Source organism: Oncorhynchus mykiss, chromosome 16 (genome assembly GCF_013265735.2).
Source record: "Oncorhynchus mykiss isolate Arlee chromosome 16, USDA_OmykA_1.1, whole genome shotgun sequence".
NCBI classification, from domain to species: domain Eukaryota; kingdom Metazoa; phylum Chordata; class Actinopteri; order Salmoniformes; family Salmonidae; genus Oncorhynchus; species Oncorhynchus mykiss.
The window spans coordinates 41419294-41442741 of NC_048580.1; positions in this window are offsets into that span (position 1 = coordinate 41419294).

Below are 23448 nucleotides of genomic sequence, written 5' to 3' on the forward strand. Positions count from 1 at the left end.
ACAGATCTATGTCCGGGCTACAACGTATGTGTTTGTGAGGACTTCACCCTTTTACAGCTCAGGATCTAAGGAACAGAAAGTTCACCTACACATTCCTGTGATAATATAGATTATTTATGTCCTACTGTGTTTATAGTGGATATATATGGTACCTTTCAATATCAATAGTATTTCACAGTTTTATGCAGTCTGTTTATGACTATGTTTTCAGTGTGAAAAATATAGTTATTATTTTTGTGATTGACTCCGGGTCATTTGATTGGTTCATTTTAGACTGTGCGATTGATTCATTCTATTAACCAAGCACAATCATTTTGCTTGTTGTTTTCTTTTCATGGCTCCACAAAATGGCCCAAAATGGGGACAGTTGGGCTTATCCCAGGGGTGGGGTAAACAGAAAGGGGTATTTGCCATCCACCCTAACAAACTACCCTGCGAGCCCTCTCAGGTATGGCTTGAAAGTAAACGTCAGCCCGACAGCCAGCCAGCAACCACTGGCCAGCTCTATAAAATGCCCCAGATGTTAATACCTGAGCAGCAACCACTGGCCAGCTCTCCAAGAAAATGTGTTTATCATCTATCAGTACATTGGAGTTTAGTCATGTTTAATCTCTTCTGGAGGATACAATTGGAATTGCCAACTCTGTATGGCTTCATTTAACAAGGAGGATACTTTAAAACAGGGTTCCAATGTCAATCCACTGGAAATTGATAGTTTGCTTCTGTATAACAGCATTGGATGTGCCTCTCTTAGTAGCCTACTGGAAAACCAGTTTGTTTTACATAAAGGAGTGTTATACATAACTTTTATCCATTTTATGAGAGATTCTCCAAAATTGAAATAATCCAGACACACATTAGGAAATTCCAGTCGTACTTTTATCGAAGGCTTTCTCAAAATATGCTATAAAGATTATGCCTGGTTTCCCTTCATTCTCTTAGTTTTCAATTATTTCTAATAATTGTCTAATATCTCCAATATATCTTCCATTTAAGAATCCTGTCCAATCGTTATGAATAATATCCAGTAAGACCTTTTTTATTCTATGCGCAATTCTTTGCCAACATTTTTACATCGCAAAATTGAAGGGTGACAATTTACCAGACAATTTACCATTTATATATGAATAATTAAAACATGCTAATGCTCCAGATGTTAGTACCTGAGCAGCAACCACTGGCCAGCTCTATAAATGCCCCAGATGTTAGTACCTCAACAGCAACCACTGGCCAGCTCTATAAATGCCCCAGATGTTAGTACCTCAACAGCAACCACTGGCCAGCTCTATAAATGCCCCAGATGTTAGTGCCTCAACAGCAACCTTTGGCCAGCTCTATAAATGCCCCAGATGTTAGTACCTCAACAGCAACCATTGGCCAGCTCTATAAATGCCCCAGATGTTAGTGCCTCAACAGCAACCTTTGGCCAGCTCTATAAATGCCCCAGATGTTAGTACCTCAACAGCAACCATTGGCCAGCTCTATAAATCCCCCAGATGTTAGTACATGAGCAGCAACCACTGGCCAGCTCTATAAAGGCCCAGATGTTAGTACCTCAACAGCAACCACTGGCCAGCTCTATAAATGCCCCAGATGTTAGTACCTGAGCAGCAACCTGACATGAGGAAAAGTGATCAAGACGAGAGGGACATACGGACAGACGGACAGACACACACTCACACACACGGACAGACAGATGGACGGAGGGATGAATACTATATAGGACACAACAATTATAGGACAAGAGCCCCTTTATTAGCCCAATGGCTGCAAGAGACAGAGAGATCTACCCGAGGCCATACTGGCAATTAAAACCAGTCACGACTCTCCAAACAGCCACTTCAAACTGGAGATGGAATAATGCTTAGATTCAAGGGATATCCTATCCTCACCTCCATGCTCTGCTGCGTTTTCCCAACATACATATGCTTCATTTGAATACATTTTGGGTTTGGAAAATACACAAAATGGGATATTGTTAAAGGATTCCAAAACCCCCAAATGTAACAGTCTTTGTGCGTCACAAATGACACCCTATTCCCTTTATAGTGCATTACCTTTGACCAGAGCCCTAAGTAGTGCACTATAAAAGGGAATGGGGTGCCATTTGGACGGCCAAAAAGTGAATGTGCCAGTCAAAGCTTGGCCAGATGATGCAAATAGTGACTAAGGCTTTCTGGCTATATAATTACAGGCTTCTAAATGGCTTCCATGTTGCACTGGAATATCACTGGTTAGGGGGGAGGATGGAGAGAGAGAGGGATGGGGGGTGAAGAGAGAGAAAGAGAGAGGGTAGGGGGAGGGATGGAGCAAGGACGAGAGGGAAGGAGAGGGGGAAGGGGAGGGAGAACTGGAGAGCGGGAGGAAAGGATGAAGAGAGAGGGGAGGGAGGAACGGAGAGAGGGAGAGGTCGGAAGGAGGGGCGGCGGCAGGTCGAGGGAGAGAGTATAGAGATAGAGGAAAGGATGGAGAGAGAGAGAGGGAGGGGGAGAGAGTGTGAGTGACATCAGCATGCTTAACTGTGTCCAGATTGTGTCTAATTAAGTAGGGAGAATGCTGTAATGGAAACTAAGCTCAAACTCCTTCACAGGTGTCAAAAGAGACAGAGAAACAATACCCCCTAATTATGTGGAAAGAGTTTGGAGAGGCACTGGGAGTGGGGGGCGGGGGTCATGGGGAGTGTGTCTGTGTCTGTGTGCGCGAGTGTGTGCGTATGAGTGTGTGTACGTGTAGACATTTTTCCTCCATTTGGTCAGGAATTGGACCTGAAAAGATTCATCCAAGTGCGTCACATTTGTGGCTTGGGATCATGGGTTTTTGGTGAACTCAACTCCACCCTCGCCTTTTCCCTGTGCCCGTCCGACCTTGCCTTGACTAAGTGCAGTATGCCAAGCTAAACACGCTATTCTCTCTGCTGCAGTCAGAACAAAGTGTTTTGTTGGTAGCTTAGAAAATAATACAGTTTCCTTTAGAGGGAGTTATTGTGGTTTATATAATGGTAGCTATATACACTTACTTTATCTTTCTTTGCAATTATATTCCCAGGGACATATAAAATAACAGGCCAGACATGGGTGTGTTCTGACAGAGACATGTAAAGCCCACAGAAGTCAAGAGAGAACTGGGGGGGGATGCTAACCTAATGGCACCCTTTTCCCTATATAGTGCACTACTTTTGTCCAGAGCACTTCGGGCTCTATGGGTTCCTAAGTAGCTATTTGGAAATAAAGCCTATGCATCTCAGTTAAAAGGCTATTGTCTTCATTGCTGTTGGTGGTTCGTTATCTTCATGAAGTTAGTTTTGGTGGTTGTCAGGTGAAGTAAGTTGAACAGAGATGAATAGGATAAGTCTTTAAAGGGGATGGCAGTAAGGTGCAGTATGTAATGGCCTTTTGTAATCCTATAAGGTTTCCCTTTAAGACAGGCAACTTCTAATTCCTGCATGCAATGCCAACCCAGCAGGCAAAATCGGTTGCATTGATGTCAGGTTGACATTTGTTTTGCGGTTTCATTGTCAGGTTGCATGCTGATTGCATTAGACGTCGGATTGTATTGTTTAATCTGTCTTTTTAGCAACCAGAAAAATACGTATTTCATGTAGCTGGTTATCTGTTGTCACTTGAACCAGAAAAACAGATTTCAACTAAAAGATGACGTCATTTTGACGTCCGTTTCCAATGTTTGCTTGTTTGACATTGTTGTCATCAGCAGTTATACGTTTAGGTAGAATTAATGTTAGCTATACCTGCTGTACATCAGTGTACTGCAATGTTCTACCTGATGTAATGACTTTGCCTTAGCATTAGGGAAAGGGGGATACCTAGTCAGTTGTACAACTGAATGCATTCAACTGAAATGTGTATTCTGCATTTAACCCAACCCCCTCTGAATCCTTACACTCTGACATTTTGAGAAAAAAAAGTCAATTTCTTTTATTTGTACTGCTCATTCTTGGGGACACCTACCCAAAATATAGGTCTTGAATGTAGCAGTGGAGGCTGCTGAGGGGAGGAACGGAGTCAATGGAATGGTATAAAACACGTGGTTTCCATGTGGTTGATATCATTCCATTGACTCCATTCCAGTCATTATTATGAGCCGTCCTCCCCTCAGCAGCCTCCACTGGAATGTAAGGCCTATCATGTAATAAATATTACTGCTTTATACAACTGTTAATACTGTGATTATCCTAATCACAGTATTAACAGTTGTGTCTTGCTGAGGATTAATGCCATTTCAATATTTGTTTTGCTGAAATTTTTCTAAATAGATGCTTTTTTTCTGTTGAAAAGCAACTTGAAGAATGATCAATACAAGAACGTGTAAACTAGGGTGCCTGATAATAATCTGTAAGAATAATGAATAATACATTTCCTTTGAAATATTGTACCTTCAGCAATACACTGTAGTTTGAATATTGTGAAACGAATACTAGGAATGTCTCAGTGTAAGAAGCCAACCATTCTGCTTACCGACATTTCCTGTCTTGACTATATCCTTAAAGCAGGAATCTGCAGGTCATGGCATGCCACCCCACTTCTTGTGTTGTTTTTTCCACTTTGAATGAAATCAATGGGATAGAGCCCTGATCCGCCTTGGACTGGCCTTCTCGGCCAGGTGTGTCTTTTTCGAAAACCCGCCTACTCAAACGACCCTTGCATTGTACCAGGCACACAATGCCCATGGAGCTGGAGAGAAAGTCACTTGCAAGAAACAAACAGAGCAGTTGACGCCAACAAAGCTAGCTTACTTGTTTGCAGATAAACTGTTTTGGTAGCAGGGACAACGTTTTCAGAAAATGGCGACAGAAACAAGCATAATTCTCGGTTCTTGGATCTGAATCATCTCGACCCCAAAATTAGAAAAAATAAGTGAAAAAAGACTGCTCATGGCCAATCTATAAATCAGATAAACATTGTAATACATTTTTAAATTGAAGAGTGATGCCGAAATGGCCACCGTTCACATGGACTGGTAGTTAAGTGTTGGGTTTCCTTTTTAGCCTGCTAGCTACGCTAACCTTAGTGTGTTCGACGATCAAGCTAGCTAACTCGGCTACTTAGCTAGCTAACATGTTCTGTATTCTGACTGTTTTGTAAAGTTACTTAAAGGAATCTAACGATAGTTACATCATGTAGCTACACTGTAGAAACATGATAGTGTGTTTGGTTTGTAGATGATAATCAATGCAGTCAACAGGTCAGTGGAATGCAGACCGTGGGGGATAGAAGAAGGGCCCCGGATTGGCGCACATTCAACAAATCTGATCTATCGTAGTGGATATTTATCTAATCCGTCATCATTGATGCATTGTACCAGGCACACAATGTGGTTACTAGTCCGATTTGGATATATTTGGCTGTTTTTGCTGCATAACATTTAGAAGTAGTCCCTTTTCAGGTTCAGAAGAAGTGAGTGCAAAATGCTAACTCCCATTCGTATAAGCTGGTAGCATAGCTAGCATACAGAAATCAATGGTGGTAGTCAAAGTATTTTTTTAAATTGTCATACAGTTGATTGGTTATTATGACATGAACATGTGTTGGGGTTGACATCCATACAGCATTATACTCTGATTTTAACCTCAACATGGTGTGGAATTTTCATACAGTTGAAGTCGGAAGTTTACATACACCGTAGCCAAATACATTTAAACTCCGTTTTTCACAATTCCTGACATTTAATCCCAGGTACATTTCCCTGTCTTAGGTCAGTCATTACCACTTTATTTTAAGAATGTGAAATGTCAGAATAATAGTAGAGAGAATGATTTATTTCAGCTTTTATTTGTTTCATCACATTCCCAGTGGGTCAGAAGTTTACATATACTCAATTAGTATTTGGTAGCATTGCCTTTAAATGGTTTAACTTGGGTCAAACGTTTTAGGTAGCCTTCTACAAGCTTAAGTTAGGTGAATTTTGGCCCATTCCTCCTGACAGAGCTGGTGTAACGGAATCAGGTTTGTAGGCCTCCTTGCTCGCACACCATTTTTCAGTTCTGGCCACACATTTTCTATAGGATTGTGATGGCCACTCCAATACCTTGACTTTGTTGTCCTTAAGCCATTTTGCCACAACTTTGGAAATATATGACGGTATGACGGCTGCGTGGTCCCATGGTGTTTATACTTGATTGTACAGATGAATGTGGTACCTTCGGGCGTTTGGAAATTGCTCCCAAGGATGAACCAGAATTGTGCAGGTCTACAATTTTTTTTCTGAGGTCTTGGCTGATTTATTTTGATTTTCTCACGATGTCAAGTAAAGAGGCACTGAGTTTGAAGGTAGGCCTTTAAATACATCCACAGGTACACCTCCAATTGACTCAAATTATGTCAGTTAGCCTATCAGAAGCTTATAAAGCCATGACATCATTTTCTGGAATTTTCCAAGCTGTTTAAAGGCACAGTCAACTTAGTGTATGTAAACTTCTGACGCACTAGAATTGTGATACAGTGAATTATAAGTGAAATAATCTGTCTGTAAACAATTGTTGGAAAAATGACTTGTGTCATGCACAAAGTAGATGTCCTAACCAACTTGCCAAAACTATAGTTTGTTAACAAGAAATTTGTGGAGTGGTTGAAAAAATGAGTTTTAATGACTCCAACTTAAGTGTATGTAAACTTCCGACTTCAACTGTATAAACAACAGCCTAAATGTAGATTAATTTTGCTGGGGGGTAATGAGGGATTCTGGTGATGATGACATGGACATGTATTGGGGTTGACATCCATATAGCATTATACTCCAATTTCTACCTCAACATAGTGTGAAATATACATATAAACAATAGCCTAAATGTAGGCTAATTTGACATGTGGGGTCAATGATCTTTCCCCCACACGTTTTCATGGCATTTCCATTGTTTTGGTCAAGTTCCAGTGGCCTCTTTATGGCATCTATGCTAGCTAGCTAGGTGGTCGACGGCATGGACCACCCCAATAAATGCAGATATCAATTTCAGTACAGTAACATCACACAAACATGTATTTCTCAAGGGAGATACTGGTGGAGACCTGAGGTTGTAGAAGTTATAACTATAACTATAACAATAACTACTATTTGGTTGGTAATCGACCAAAATAGTTAACTACATGAGGCTGTTTGCCTGTTCAGCACATTGCCTATATAGCATGGTAATGATTCCTACTATGAACTGCCCTACATTAAGGACTGAATGAATATCCAACGTGGTCAGTCAAGTAAACAATGGCTCATCTGCATGACATATTAGCTGGTAGCGAGCTGTATATGTCCTGCCTTGTATGTGTGTTTTATTTAAGTGTTCAATTGTCATTGAAATCTTTTATTGAAGAAAATGTGGTTGAATTCATAAACAGTGTACATTCTCACTGTTATGTACTCATATTATTATTATTTTGTTTACCTTTATTTAACTAGGCAAATCAGTTAAAGAACAAATTCTTATTTACAATGAAGGTCTAGAAACAGTGGGTTAACTGCCTTGTTCAGGGGCAGAACAACAGATTTTTACCTTGTCAGCCCGGGGATTCGACCTTGCAACCTTTCGGTTACTAGTCCAACGCTCTAACCGTTGACTACCTGCCGATATTCAATAAAAATGTTGTTATCAAAATCGATGTTTGTTTGGCATATGCACAGGATACAGTGGGGTGTATACAGAAACATGACATTGCATTGTACCGTGTACTATTGAAGTAACAATTGATTTTAAAAAATCCCAAAGTTAACCTATAATGCACAGGATAGCTTGGACCGGTTGGATGGAGGAAACAAAGTTAGACATAGCTGAGGACGAACATCCTAACCCTTCAGCTACACTACATGTGTCGCCATTAGCATTGTGTCAATGTGATGTTCTACCTGCTACACCAGAAACCAACCAAATCAAACTTCTTTCAACAGACTCAGACTCTTCCCACACGTCCCACTACTACCTCCAGATTACACCAGATAATGTGATTTAACTAAAGATTTTTGGTATCCATTAGTGGGAGTTACAGGATAGGTACTGTTTGGTGTAGCACATAGAATTTTCGACCTACCTTAGCGATACCGTCTTCGTCCTCGATTTGTGGAAACCGGAATCTCATAAAATGTCTGTGTCTGGTTGCTGGGGGTCCTTTTGAATTTTGAAAATGGTCTGTTATTAAAATAAAATAAAAATTGGGGGTCCATGAAGTAATCCGACAATGTGTATGCCGCCATCTTGTCTATTTCAAGTCTACTCTCATTGATCGCAGTGTGACAAAACAACAAGACAGAGTTACACATAAACAGTCAATAACACAATAGAGAAATATATGTACAGTGTGTGCAAATGTAGAAGAGTAGGGAGGTGAGGCAATATAGAGGCAAAATCATTTCAATTTAGCATTAACACTGGAGTGATAGATGTGCAGATGATGATGTGCAAGTAGAGATACTGGGGTGCAAAAGAGCAAGAGGATAAGTAACAATATGGGGATGAGGTAGATGGGCATGCTATTTACAGATTGGCTGTGTACAGGTACAGTGATCGGTGAGCTGCTCTGACAGCTGATGCTTAAAGTTAGAGAGAGATATAAGACCCCAGCTTCAGTGATTTTTGCAATTCGATCCAGTCATTGGCAGCAGAGAACTGGAAGGAAAGGCGGCCAAAGGAAGTGTTGGCTTTGGGGGTGACCAGTGAAATATACCTGCTGGAGCGCGTGCTACGGGTTGGTGTTGCTATTGTGACCAGTGAGCTGAGATAAGGCGGGGCTTTACCCAGCAAAGACTTATAGATGACCTGGAGCCAGTGGGTTTGGTGACAAATGTGTAGTGAGGGCCAGCCAACGAGAGCATACGGGTCGCAGTGGTGAGTAGTATAAGGGGTTTTGGCGACAAAACGGATGGCACTGTGATCGACTGTATCCAATTTGCTGAGTAGGGTGTTGGAGGCTATTTTGTAAATGACATCGCCGAAGTCAAGGATCGGTAGGATAGTCAGTTTTACGAGGGTATGTTTGGCAGCATGAGTGAAGGAGGCTTTGTTGCAAAATAGGAAGCTGATTCTAGGTTTAATTTTGGATTGGAGATGCTTAATGTGAATCTGTAAGGAGAGTTTACAGTCTAACCAGACACCTAAGTATTTGTAGTTGTCCACATATTCTAAGTCGGAACTGTCCAGAGTAGTGATGCTAGTCAGACGGGAGGGAGCGGGCAGCAATTGGTTGAAGAGCATGCACTTAGTTTTACTTGCATTTGAAAGCAGTTGGAGGCCTCGGAAGGAGTTTTGTATGGCACTGAAGCTCGTTTGGAGGTATGTTAGCACAGTGTCCAAAGAAGGGCCGGATGTATACAGAATGGTGTCGTCTGCGTTGAGGTGGATCAGGGAATCACCAGCAGCAAGAGCAACATCATTGACATATACAGAGAAATGGGTCAGAAGTTTACATACTAAGTTGACTGTGCCTTTAAACAGCTTGGAAAATTCCAGAAAATGATGTCATGGCTTTAGAAGCTTCTGATAGGCTAATTGACATAATTTGAGTCAATTGGAGGTGTACCTGTGGATGTATTTCAAGGCCTACCTTCAAACTCAGTGCCTCTTTGCTTGACATCATGAGAAAATCAAAATAAATCAGCCAAGACCTCAGAAAATAATTGTAGACCTCCACAAGTCTGGTTCATCCTTGGAAGCAGTTTCCAAATGCCTGAAGGTACCACGTACATCTGTACAATCAATAGTACGCAAGTTTAAACACCATGGGACCACGCAGCCGTCATACCGCTCAGGAAGGAGACGCCTTCTGTCGCCAAGAGATGAACGTACTTTGGTGCAAAAAGTGCATATCAATCCAAGAACAACAGCAAAGGACCTTGTGAAGTAGCTGGAAGAAACAGGTACAAAAGTATCTATATCCACAGTTAAACGAGGCTTGCAAGCTGAATAACACCATCCCAACTGTGAAGCATGGGGGTGCTTTGCTGCAGGAGGGACTGGTGCACTTGACAAAATAGATGGCATCATGAGGGAGGAAAATTATGTGTATATATTGAAGCAACATCTCAAGACATCAGTCAGGAAGTTAAAGCTTAGTCGCAAATGGTTCTTCCAAATGGACAATGACCTCAAGCATACTTCCAAAGTTGTGGCAAAATGGCTTAAGGACAACAAAGTCAAGGTATTGGAGTGGCCATCACAAAGCCCTGACCTCAATCCCATAGAAAATTTGTGGGCAGAACTGAAAAATGGTGTGCGAGCAAGGAAGCCTACAAACCTGATTCAGTTACACCAGCTCTGTCAGGAGGAATGGGCCTAAATTCACCCAACTTATTGTGGGAAGCTTGTGGAAGGCTACCCAAAACATTTGACCCGAGTTAAACAATTTGAAGGCAATGCTACCAAATACTAATTGGGTGTATGTAAACTTCTGACCCACTGGGAATGTGATGAAATAAATAAAAGCTGAAATAAATTATTCTCTCTACTATTATTCTGACATTTAACATTCTTAAAATAAAGTGGTGATCCTGACTGACCTAAGACAGGGAATTTTTACTAGGATTAAATGTCAGGAATTGTGAAAAACTGAGTTTAAATGTGTTTGACTAAGGTGTGTGTAAACTTCCGACTTCAACTGTATATAAAGATATCTCTGGGGTCTGGTGTTGGGTAGACATTTAGATAGACCTATAAGGATGTCTCAGGGTTCTGTTGTTGGGCAGGCATGTACACTCTTAAAAAAAATGGTTCCAAAGGGGTTCTTCACCAGTCAACATAGGATAACCTTTTTGGGTTCCAGGTATAACTATTTTATTTTTTTTAATGTAGAATCCTCCGTGGAAAGGGTTCTACATAGACCCCAAAAGGGTTCTACCTAGAACTGAAAAGGTTCTACCTGGAACCAAAAAGGGTTCTTCAAAGGATCCTCCTACTTTTTTTTCTAAGAGTGTAGTTAGACCTACAGTATATCTCAGGGGTAGACTAGCCTTCTGGCGACTGACCATGACCACACCACACACACCATCATATTTTAAATGGTGGGTTGGTTGGCTGTTTAATGCACATCCCAAACTTAAGAAGCCAATGTGGGCAATGACTTAAACCTCTCCCTAAATGTTTATCTTCGTTGCTTATCTCAACCACTTGCTGACCACCTGGGTTCCCCATCCTGACCAAAGAACAATATCTGGTTATGTTTATTCTGTCATTAGTGCCTGTATTGAACCACAGGCTGTGTTATTAGAGGTCAAGTGTTGGTGGTCCACTTCATTGCCATCTATTTCTACTTGGTCTTTCTTCAAACCTCTGACCAATAGAGACTCAATGAATACTTTTTAGTATTGACATTGCTTTTAACGTTAGTGGTAAGATGCTGCAATGTGCACTGTCAAAACACATCCTTGTGATTGAGAATGATCGTTGCGTTGTAACTAAACCTATATTGTCTTGAAAAGTGTCTAAATCATTGCCATCTACAGCCATGTAAAACCCCCTCATGCATTTAATATCGTACTGATGCAGATTATTTTACAAGGCTTTCACCCGTTAATTATCCAATTAAAGTGAGAAATTAATTAAGCACCGTTTCTATTCATTCTATGTTGTATAGTAGAATTTAGAGTCGCAAGTGAAATTGTTTTGTTGGTTTCTCAATAAAATCCCTCTCAGGATCAAATGTTACAATTGTGGTTTTTCATCACCCCATTACTCTTCTCAATATGTTAATTAAAAAAGCTGCAATTTCAAATTACATTTGGTTTTGTGTTTACTTGGCTTTTATAGAACGATTCACTGAACAAAACAACTTTTATCCAAACATGGATAGGTCTTTAAACACACCAATTAAATAAATAAAATACACTGGAAGACTTGGGGCACACACGATACACACAGTTAAAACGTTTATTTGGAATTCGTGATGTTTTGATGTTATCTGATGACTGCAACAACTTGCTTTGGGATGTACTGTGGATAGCGGCATGCTACTTTATATATAAAAAATGTGAATAGTGAAATATTTTCTAAATTGTGTGTCCTCTTGAAAGAGATAGACCTACATGTTAGATGATAGAGGGAGGTGATATGTCACTCAGCGCCAACAGGTAATGCCTTCCAAATGTGTGAACCAGACTTGAACATACAGTACCTCATCACAACAATTTAGAGTTACTTTTGTAATCAACTTATTATCAATATCAGTATATTCTTATCTCATTTTGCCGGTAACTCTGCAAATAGAAAGCACAACGTAATAATGCAATACCTTTAAATATGAGTACAAACGATGAGCTGTGCTAACACATATGAATATAGCTTTATTCAATACATGGAATGACATTGAAGGGCATTTAATTAGAGACCATCAAAAGCGAAACCGATTCTGTAGATTCAGTTTCTCTAATCCAAGCAAACGTGTATCTCATTTTAGGAGATGTTGTTGCCTTTCATTGACCTATACTGAATTACGATTTGAAAGGCATGCACAAGTAGTTGCAACAGGAGATGTTATTTAAATCTTATACTGAGCTCATGGAACCCTTTCGTAGTCTGCCAAAACAATGATGTTAGCCTACAAAACACACACACCATTACAAATGGAGAGTCCAAACTGACAGTTGTTGTTAAGATCGAGAGGGACGTGGGACCAAAACAGATGCGCCAGGCAGACAGTGTTTATGCTCCGGATGGTACGGTCTGTCTATGGTTGACTTCTTGGATGATGGCAGGGGTGAAAGTACTTAAGTAAAAATACTTTGAAGTACTACTTATGCCGTTTTGGGGGGTATTTGTACTTTGTTATTTGCATTTTCGACTACTTTTACTTTTACTTCACTAAATTCCTAAAGAAAAGAATGTACTTTTTACTCCATACATTTTTCCCTGACACCCAAAAGTACTAGTTACATTTTGAATGCTTAGCAGGACAGGAAGATGGTCCAATTCACGCACTGATTAAGAGAAAATCCCTGGCATCTCTCCTGCCTTTGATCTGACGGACACACTAAACACAAGTGCTTTTGTTTGTAAATGATGTCTGAGTGTTGGAGTATGCCCCTGGCTATCCTAAATAAAAAATAAAAACAAAATGGTGGCGTCTGGTTTGCTGAATATAAAGGAATTTGAAATGATTCAAACATTAAATTTTGATACTTTTAAGTATATTTTAGCAATTACATGTACTTTTGATACTTAAGTATATTTAAAAACAAATACTTTTAGACTTTTACTCAAGTAGTATTTTACTGGGTGACTTTCACTTTTACTTGAGTCATTTTCTATTAAGATATCTTTACTTTTACTCAAGTATGACAACTGGGCGCTTTTTCCACCAGTGGATAATGGTATGGTCGCCCATCACATTTAAAATATGATCAACGTTCACCTCCTCAACTTATAGTGGTCTACAATATTGACAGTGCAGTGCGTCCTATTACGCAGAGGTTTGCACATTTTAGATTGACTGACATGGACATGTCATGGACACTCATTTGATCGCAACGGTAGCTAGTCGCTCTCATCAATGTGTTGAGTGTTGTCAAACTAATCTCTGTCACTTGAGACTTTTCATTGGACTGACCGAATTCAATAGGTTATATCCTATATTTTATTGTTTTATTTTGGGTCGGGTCTGGACCCCGCTCTGTGTGCTACCGTTTCTTTTACGAGAGTGAGGAGGTATTTTGCTGAGCTTACCCTAGCTCTGTCTGAGGAGACAGACTTTGAACTTGAACTCGGATCTTCTATTCTAGTCCTTATATGAACTTAAGTAGCCAATGGGATATTTGAGGAAATAACCATCGAACGAAAGCAAATCGAAAGTGTTTGGTTGATGTTTTTGTGTAGATTGAAGCCTGAACAAGTTGGTTTAAAGAGTTAGGCTACTAACCTAATATATGTTTGTTGACATATAGACCAAGGCTAACATTCATGTATAGGCTACCATATCAGGGAAGCGTCACAGGGGTTGAAGTCAATGACCATATGCGTTTTCTAAAACATTGTGTCATGAAAATATGTATTTTCCGGTCTTATTTCTCGTTTGATGGAAGAATTGAACACATCTACCGATGGATTTAAGCGGTCGTTTTAAAATCCCTATATTTCGATGAGAAATTTTGACAATAAAACGTATAAGCCAAACACCAATTCCTCAACATGATCCATATGAGATGCATTGCATTGTCAAACTAGACATTGTTCGTTAGATTAAAGTGTGTTGAAAAAGACGGGCATGTTTGGGCTATTTGGTCGATTATTTCTTATTTCATTTTTCGGTTATTCGGTTATTCAAAACATGTTTACATAGAACGCAGCATGACATCATTGCATGCGACGTATTGAACAAGGGGTTTTAGAGAGAAGGATATTTGTGAACTAATTCGGACTGTGCTTTCGAATCTCAAACTTGATCGAAAATAATTTGTGAACCATTTTGAGACGTCTGAGACGACTTTGAATGGATGAATAGGCTACTTCTTAGAATGGTCGTCCTTGACCTTGACCTATGACACAGACAGAGGCTATAAAGTGACATTTGAATAAGTAAGAGGGGATTTACATATTGAAATCTTAAAAATAGAGAATGGAGGAGACGTCTTGAAATAGAAAATAGCCTGCCTGTATTGTCATATCTCATGTTTGAACTGAAATTCTGGAATCAACAATTTCCACCTCTTAAAATGTAAGTTATTCTGGCGAATGTTGAATTGTTTAAGTGTGCTTGATCAATACGCAACTGAAATACATGTTGACTTAAACATACGAATGCACTTTGCAGGTTATTCTCAAAAACGAGATTGAAGAGATGTGTCACAAGATTGTGACGTTGAAGATATATACATTCTATGTTCAAATTCTATGTTCTACGCTTTATGTATTTGAGCATTTCTTAACAGGTGCTTTATTTGTTTTTTCCTCTGGTTTCTTCTATCCGCTATAGCCATCTAAAGACAGGTGAAACATGCAGAAAAAGAAGAAGAAACAAAAATTCTGAATTGTGTTCAACTGTCATGGGATCACAGGAAAACTCCCCTCATCCGAGGGGAGTTTTCCTGTGATCCCATGACAGTTGAACACAATTCAGAATTTTTGTTTCTTCTTCTTTTTCTGCATGTTTCACCTGTCTTTAGATGGCTATAGCGGATCTATGTTGGCCAAGTATAGGGTAGGGGCATAAAACCTCTCGAGGAGATGACGTATGGTCTATGTATCGCACTATATTTCCAGGCTGCCTTCTAAAATGTAGGTTTTTGTTTGTGCTATGTCTTGGTGGACAGCATTGTAGCTAAACTGACGAAGGAAAAAAAAAAGAGAGCGAAAAACAGATCATTAATTGATTGAATGAATTGGAGACCACTCAAACATAACTATAAAGAGTATAGTAAATGCATGTTACGCACTGGATGTACTTGTCCGTTATCAATGGTGTTGTACACCTGGAAGTATGCTACTCATGCCTACACATACAGGCATGTGTGTGTGTGTGGGGGGGGGGGGGGGGGGGGGGGGGGGGGGGTGTCATAGATTACATGGATGAGAATATGTTACAGTATGGGGGTGTTTGTATGGGTTTCTGGGTAAACAAAAGCAGCAAATGTGTTTTCATTAATCTCTGTAATAACCAGTCGTTTTAAACCTAATATTGGAATTTAAATTGTATAATTAAATTGTAGCATGTTGCATTTTAGTACTACAACTTCATATTTTTGTTCTTCTTTTTTTAAACCAGGCCTATACATTTTCCTAGCAAACGAACGATGCAAATAGACTATTCCGTTATTTGATTATGCTCGAACTTTTGAGATCCTACGGTATTTCTGTGGGGAATGACTGCGAACGTTGTATTGTAGCTAAATACTTCCGTGCATTGTATAGGGAATGTATAGCTGTATATATAGCATAGCGAAGGTATACGGCAGGATACTACTCAGTGCACCCTGATGTCACCCCAGATGAATGAAACAACTATTGCGAATAGGCAAACTACACAGGACATGAAGAATGTTTCATATTACATGTTGCCTTGATTCAAAGTTGTTTGTGAATTTACGGTGCATTGCTGCATGCAGTGCACCGTCCAGCTCTAACCTCCACGACAACCGGAGAGCCCGTGTATGAATTGAATGAGTTGTCCATTGATAAGATATTCTGAGGTTGATATTATCAATGTACTGCAAGTGCAAGGATTGTAGTCATTTGCAACATACAAAATAAATGACCATTATATTTTGTCAACATCTTTTCGTATTAGCGACGGAGAGCGTAAATAGAGGCCACGTTTGTATTAGCTGCATGCGTGTGTGTGGTATGCCATACATGATTAGTGTGCATGTCCTGTCAGTCACTGAGTAAATGTAACTAAATGTTTCTACATCTGTTAACTGTTGAATACTCCAGACTTTTTACGCCACGCAGTTTGATGCGTAAAATACAGGTCTTCACCAGTATCCTATAGGGCATACAGCCTTTCACACCTACACTTATGTTATACTATAATAACCCATAACCCATGCTTAACTCATTGAATTATGGAAAAGGATATTGTTGAAGGTGCACAGTCTATGTTATATATTATGCATATAATATTGCATATAGGCCTAGACTCGGTATACATGTTTATATTTATTGTATTAGGCTTATATCAGGATGTTATATATATTGTGACTTATTATGTTGTGTTAACATACATTCTAAGCATAATATATTTTATGTAATATATCATTTGTAAATAAGATACAAAGGAATGCTGGTCATTACGTTCCACATCTGACTAGAACGCACGAGGTGTAGGCTAGACATATTCTATTCTTCATGTCTTGATAATCAGAAATGCATTTAAATAACAGTTAAATCAAAGTTAGTATATAGACTAGAATTTTGAAAATCTCAATAATAAAAAAAGAAGATAGGAAGAATCCTCCATCCACTGACACGTGACTGCATTAGTGGTCTGCGGGAATAGGTTTTCATTGCACCTTATATTATCAAATACCTTTTCTTCGTTTAATAAACATACAACATGGGAATATGATGTCATTATCAATAGCCTATGATGTTTTAAGTTACCAGTTCTCTTAGGTCAAAGGTTATACAGACCAAAACAAAAAAATAAAACTTGTTTTGGCTCTCCTGACCTGCCATTTGTTGATATTTAACAACAACAACTGAAAAAGATTTGCTGAAATATTTTTGGGAAGAAACGAGCAATAGGCCCGCAGTGTCGTGTCTTTTGTTGTGCTGTCTGGACAGCTGCGGTGAGTGACCGCCTCTTCTAACTTGAACTTGGACTTCCGACGAGACGTGTCTGCATCTGCAACCTGGGAGTTGTTTGTCTGCTTCTGTCTGCTTTCAAACGACTGGACACACTGCTTCGCTATGCTCTCTATACGTGTACTCTATTCATACATTCTCTATACTTTTCTTACTAGCTTTGATTTCGCTGATAGCGGATTTTTTAACGGAGGGTTTTACTTATTGGTTAAATGCACAGACTAAGTTGCTCTGGATAATGGCGTCTGCTGAATGAGCAAAATGTCAATGGACTCTATGATCCATGACGCAATACATAAAGGCCTGTGCGTCCTAAATGAAGACATATTCTACTGTACGCCTCCATGCCATATTTGGATATAAATACATGCTTGATTTTTTTTATTTTTTTTACTACGTGTATGGGAATCCGTTTGATGATTAATATCCACCGCAGCGACTTGGCAACGACGGAAATCATTTTAAGGAGTTCTTTGTCTAATTCAAAGTTCATCGTGTATCCCACTGTGACATTACATAGCAAACATTATGCATTTCATATGTGGAGCTATATTGTTTACGCAAAAGCTTTTTACGGAACAGATCTCTCAAGCATTGTTTCCCCCAAAATATATATTTAAAGGAAAAACTGCTTGAAATATCTTAAAAATGTAGCTTACATTTGAAATGCGTTCAGAATCAAAGCAGCATAAAAGTGGGGGGGAACAAGTGCCTGTAGTGTTATGGTGAATCTACTGGATTTGAAAACTCCCCCTTTGTTCTTTCATATTCGTTAGATCACAGAATTTCTTGCTCATTCGTACAACTGCAACTTCAATTCAAAACAACAATGCAAGCACCGAGGCTTTTTATATAGTGCTATGGCCATTACCTATATGCCAAAATATCTATACATCTATATGCAATTTCTATCTCTAGAGATGTATCTTATACATCTATATAGTTGTTTCCTATCGGTCCTGAAAAACGTTGCTTGACTGCTTACCAACTTTGCATAACAAGACACAATCCCCCTTACAATAAAACAAACAGAATAGCATGCTATTTGTGGTTCAGGCCTACTCTATATCGCGCATATATGCAAATGTTTTCAATTGCCTAATCTCAAATAGGAAATCGTAAATGATAGAAAAAAATATCTGCAATGCGACATCACCCGATTTTGATTCAGTTCAGTATTCATCTCAGGCTGCACGTGAGTCAATCCACCTTCCTCGGTCAAACAGTCTCCCCTCCCCCTCTCAGGTTTGCTCGTGCATGCCTAGGTGTGGCCCTCGCCCAGATTTAGTTATGAACAGTTGCGATTAGCACTTAGCATTCAAACCCTTAAACAGTCACCGGTTTTGATTAATTGAATAATTATTTAGATTTACCTGCCCCAAAGAAGCTCACTAAAGGATAGTCGTTGGCCTTCAGATATTATCATGTTTGAATCGCCGTTATCTTGAGCTGATACATGTGCCTTTAGGATGCACCTTATCAGCAATACCCTGGTAGTAATACATTACATGCTCAAATCTTAAGTGGGGATGATTTATAAATGCTGGATATATTGCCTAATTTCTGAGTTGAAAATATATAGATGACGCAAGTGTAAATGTTTTCTTCCTTCTGGGTGACAAAATAAAGTGAATATAAGTATATATAATACATGTCTTAAACATATTTAACAACTGTTTGAATCATGCATGGACTTACACCCGTCATCAAATGATGTCGTGAGCCTTTGTCTCAAAACGACTTTCTTATTTCACTGTTATTACCTTGGACATAATGAAATAGTCTGTATTCTTTTATTCGAGAATGAAACTCGTTCTGGCTGCTGTAGTCTATATTTACACCGATATTACTTGTATGTTTATTACCTGACTGCACCAGACGCAGGCCTGTTACACACGAGGTACTGGGTGAATACTGGGGTTGAAGTAGATGGTCGAAACGGCATGTGCACAGGAAGCCTCTCCATGACAACCCTTTGCCAACATGACTTTCCAAACCCAGAATCTTTGAACTTGTGTGACATGCTATGCTATGCATGTGTGTATCTGTATCTTTCGAAAAAGGATTCATTAAATCAAAAACAATATTTGGAGTGTAAAATAAGAAACATAACTTAATGTTGATTGAAACATTGTACCTATCAGCAGACTGTACGCACACACATACCGAACACATGAGTAGTAGCCTATGGTTTGTTTAGGAAAACACGCAAATAAAATATATTTAGCCTTTATTTTTCCAATCTTTTCAAAATTCATTTGAAGTCTCATTCCTCGACTGAATTCGACTAATATTTATTTCCATATCCCTTCCAATTAAAAAACTATAATAAAACATAGGAAAGATTGTTTTATTTGTCCATTGCTTTGAGAAGTTATCGATGATAATTGCAATTCGATTTTACGCATGCTTTTACGCATGGATATTTTGGTGGCCGGAGTTCATTTGATTACAAATACCCTATTCGTGCAGTACATGTTTCAAACCATGTTTCAAAATGTGAGCGCATATTAACGCAAAATGAAGTGAGTAGAACTCCATCTCGAGATTGGTGTTTGTAGTTTGCTTATTCGATGAAACAACCAAAAAAACGAGCATATTCGCTACACTTTGATGATTAAAACTACTAACATATTTATGCATGGTAGTTTTTATAATCATACTACTGATTTTCGAGCAAATACTGAGGCTAACAAGGCAGTTGGCTGATAGTCATAAATAACAGTAGTAGCTTCGACAAGGTGCTTTACCTGCAAAGTCAATCACTCCATCCATTCCATACCGTATGCTAGCACACCAGAGGTTACTTCAAAGAATCGTACATGATCCCCCAGGATATTGCCTCATTCTCACTATACAACCAGTGAGATTGCGCCACAATTGTTGTATCTGTGTGTGTATTTGGGAGAACAGGATCTATCAATAAATTATCTTTCTTTTCCGTTCTGTTATATTCTGTTCTGTTATATTCTATTACGTTATATTGTATTCTACTGCAGGTAAATAACCGAAATATTATTAGATAATACATTTGATCAAATCATTCATAATTCTCCGCGCTATGGAGGAAATGACTGGTACTAAATCGTATGCTTTATGTGGTGCGCAGGCCGGGAGGGGAGCACATGCACCAGTCAGTCTGTTCCTGAGAGCGGAAGCCCCATCACAGGTAGGTAGGCTTCTCCACGGTCTGTCGACCATCACCATGGGGACTTGAGTAACGTGTGTGGTGCTGCTGGGGCCCCGGCCCAAACCCTACCTTTCAAAAAAAATGATTCCATCTTCCAGCCTCTGATTCCCGGTGTGACAGATCTAGCACGAGTTTAAGGGTGCTGTGTTAAATCTGGACAAAACTGACGTGTGAATTTTGCAGCTGCGGTTCTATTGCTTGTTTACAACACTATGCCTAGGCTACACTTTCAGAAACCAGGGTATAGGGTACAGTATAATCTCACATGGTACTGTTTGGTACATTTTAGGTACCCTAAAATGTGCAGATAATAGTATAATGGCACATTTTTGTAGCCAATACTTTTAATATAAAGGTACAATCATCACACACTCTCAAAAACCACGGCCAGAATCATCATATTTCCCAGCATGCTCTATTGTTTCTTTGTGTCAACATATGTGTTTTTGCGTGCACATTGATTGAGCTTGTGCTAAATAACATACATAATTAAACTAATCCAATCTGTTGGTAGTTGGACTTATTGCACTTGTTACTGCATGTTTGTTCACATTTAGATGGTTTAGGTAGTCTCATTTAAAATGTCCTTTCCATGGCAATGATTGTAAATGCAGGTTGCTGGTGATTAAAAGTTGACCTTTTGGGAAATCCTAACTCTGGCTGGATTCGAATATGAGTTACATATCCCTTTGCAAGCCAGCATAATGTGATTTGCTCGATGTGGCTTGCAAACCCAGAGTTTTAGACTATGTTGTTTGAGTAAAACTACGCTGTCAAAGTATGACCTTATGATACTGTATATGTAATGTATTGTGTTGTGCAAATATTTTTATTTCGATGATAAAATATTAACTTTGAACTGAAAGCCATTGAACGTAATAGACATGTCACTAGCAAACAGTCATAGGTGGTACTGGTATCTCTAAAATTCACTTGAAAGGCACCCTGGGAAATATACAAATAATGCTTTGTGGTGTAACCCTAAAAAGACACATTTGTACATTTTCAAAAGGCACGCTTTTGTGCCTATACTATCTTGTCCCCTAAGGTACAATATTGCCTATTTTAAGGTCCGAACTGCAAGGGTACAATTATGTACCTAGAACTAAAGGTACAAAGGACGTACCTTACATCACTATAGTGACAAGCTGTGTATACCCCTTTAAGAACAAATCAGTCAATTTAGGAAATTAATCAGTTAATTAATTGAACATTCACCGTCATTTTCTTTGTTTCATTTCACACATAAGGTTGCTGGAATGGAATTTATGAGTGTCGACCCTTATCCCTGCATGCATGTTGCATACGATATAGCCTACTGTATCAGGTGTTTTCTGTATATTAGTAGCGTTGCAATATTTTGGCAATCAGGAAATATAACAGCATATATTATATTGGATATGTCCAAACTATTTGGGGATTTCGCTCATGGAGAATAAACATTTGAAGTCGTACTTTGCTGTTGTATCATTATCATTTGTTAAAACTTATAGAGGATGTTCCATAGCTCACATGAACGTTTATACATATCCATTTAACAGTCGTCGAGATGCCATGCAGGAATACCTGTTTTTGCGTGATTACAGCCTATGCATTCGTTAGAGTTTGGCTTATGGTATGGGAGTTTCTAGAAAAATGTCAAATCTATTGCTGACTTGGTGAAGAAATATCTGTACTTTAGAAGCACTGAAAACATGAATGTTGTCATTGTTGGGTGCTACTTTACCGCAGATAAATGATATCCTGAGCGAATAATGCGAATAATAATTACCCAAAGTAATGCAATTAATTGAGCAGGGAAATTCAATGACAACCCATGTACCCGAAATAAAGTTATTTGTCTTTACACGTTTAAGGACGCATATAAATGTATTGCCATAGGCCAGGCCTGCACACTCACGCATATAATACATGTGTTGCCATAGGCCGGGCCTGCACACTCTTCAATTAGCTTACCGCCCGATACAGAACGTTGGAGTTAGTTTGAATGCCTGTATAACCTCACAGATCCATTCATTTTATATGACACGTTTGAAAGAGGATTCTAAATGAGTCATAACTATAGTAATTCAAAAAGATTGACGTGATATCTTTATCAATAACCAAGCCTATGCAGTCTAATGTCCAAAAATATGTAAGAAGGTGAATGTGTATCGCAAGGGAACAATGCTGAATATTTGGTTACAAGTTAGAGGTGTTCTTTTTTTTAAAGCCTTGCAACTCCACTTTAACAATGGAACACCATTGTTCCATGGTGAAGCTAGTCCTGCCTACACCTCGCTAACAATTACATTGCAAAACGTGTATACGCCTATATAAATCATCAATGTAATCCATCTAAAATGTATAACATTTCTAAACACCTCTCACCAGCAAAGTTTCATGAAACGCATACGCGTTAATTGTATTAGTCTATCTAGCCTGTGTTATAGTGCCCAGTTTTCTGTCTCTCTTCCCTCTCCACACAGCCCCAAACCTAGTTGTCTTGTCCCTTTAAAAACACAGGAAATTACTTGAGCTACTATTGGACTGTTTGTCCTTCCTTGTCTTTATACTTACTATCCACTCTACAGGTATTTCAGAGTCAGGGTCTGTAAATTACAGGAGTTTGCATGCATACTCGGCAGAGTGTGAAGTTCATTCTTGTCTGTCTAGACTGATTACGACCTTGTTTGTCCGCGTTTTTTACCTTGACCTTGGACTTCCGTGCAGCTGCCATTTGGATGAGCCGGCCCTCCATAGCTGTAATCTCCGGATTTGAGACAACAGAGCACTATTTGTCTATGTGACGACGAATTACAGCCATCTAGTTGTACTCTAGCTTTCCCTTTCCTGTCTAGATATCCATATAATGTGTGCACAACACTGGCACAACCGTGGTATAACTGTTTCGCGGTCAATTTACAGTCGATTAGATATAGATAAACATGTAGAGATTCAAGAGATCGGATTGAATTTGATGAGTCTGAAATTGTTTAGGATAGACCAAAGCATCACAAGTAAAAATGTTGTGTTTGTTGAATATTCAGTAGTC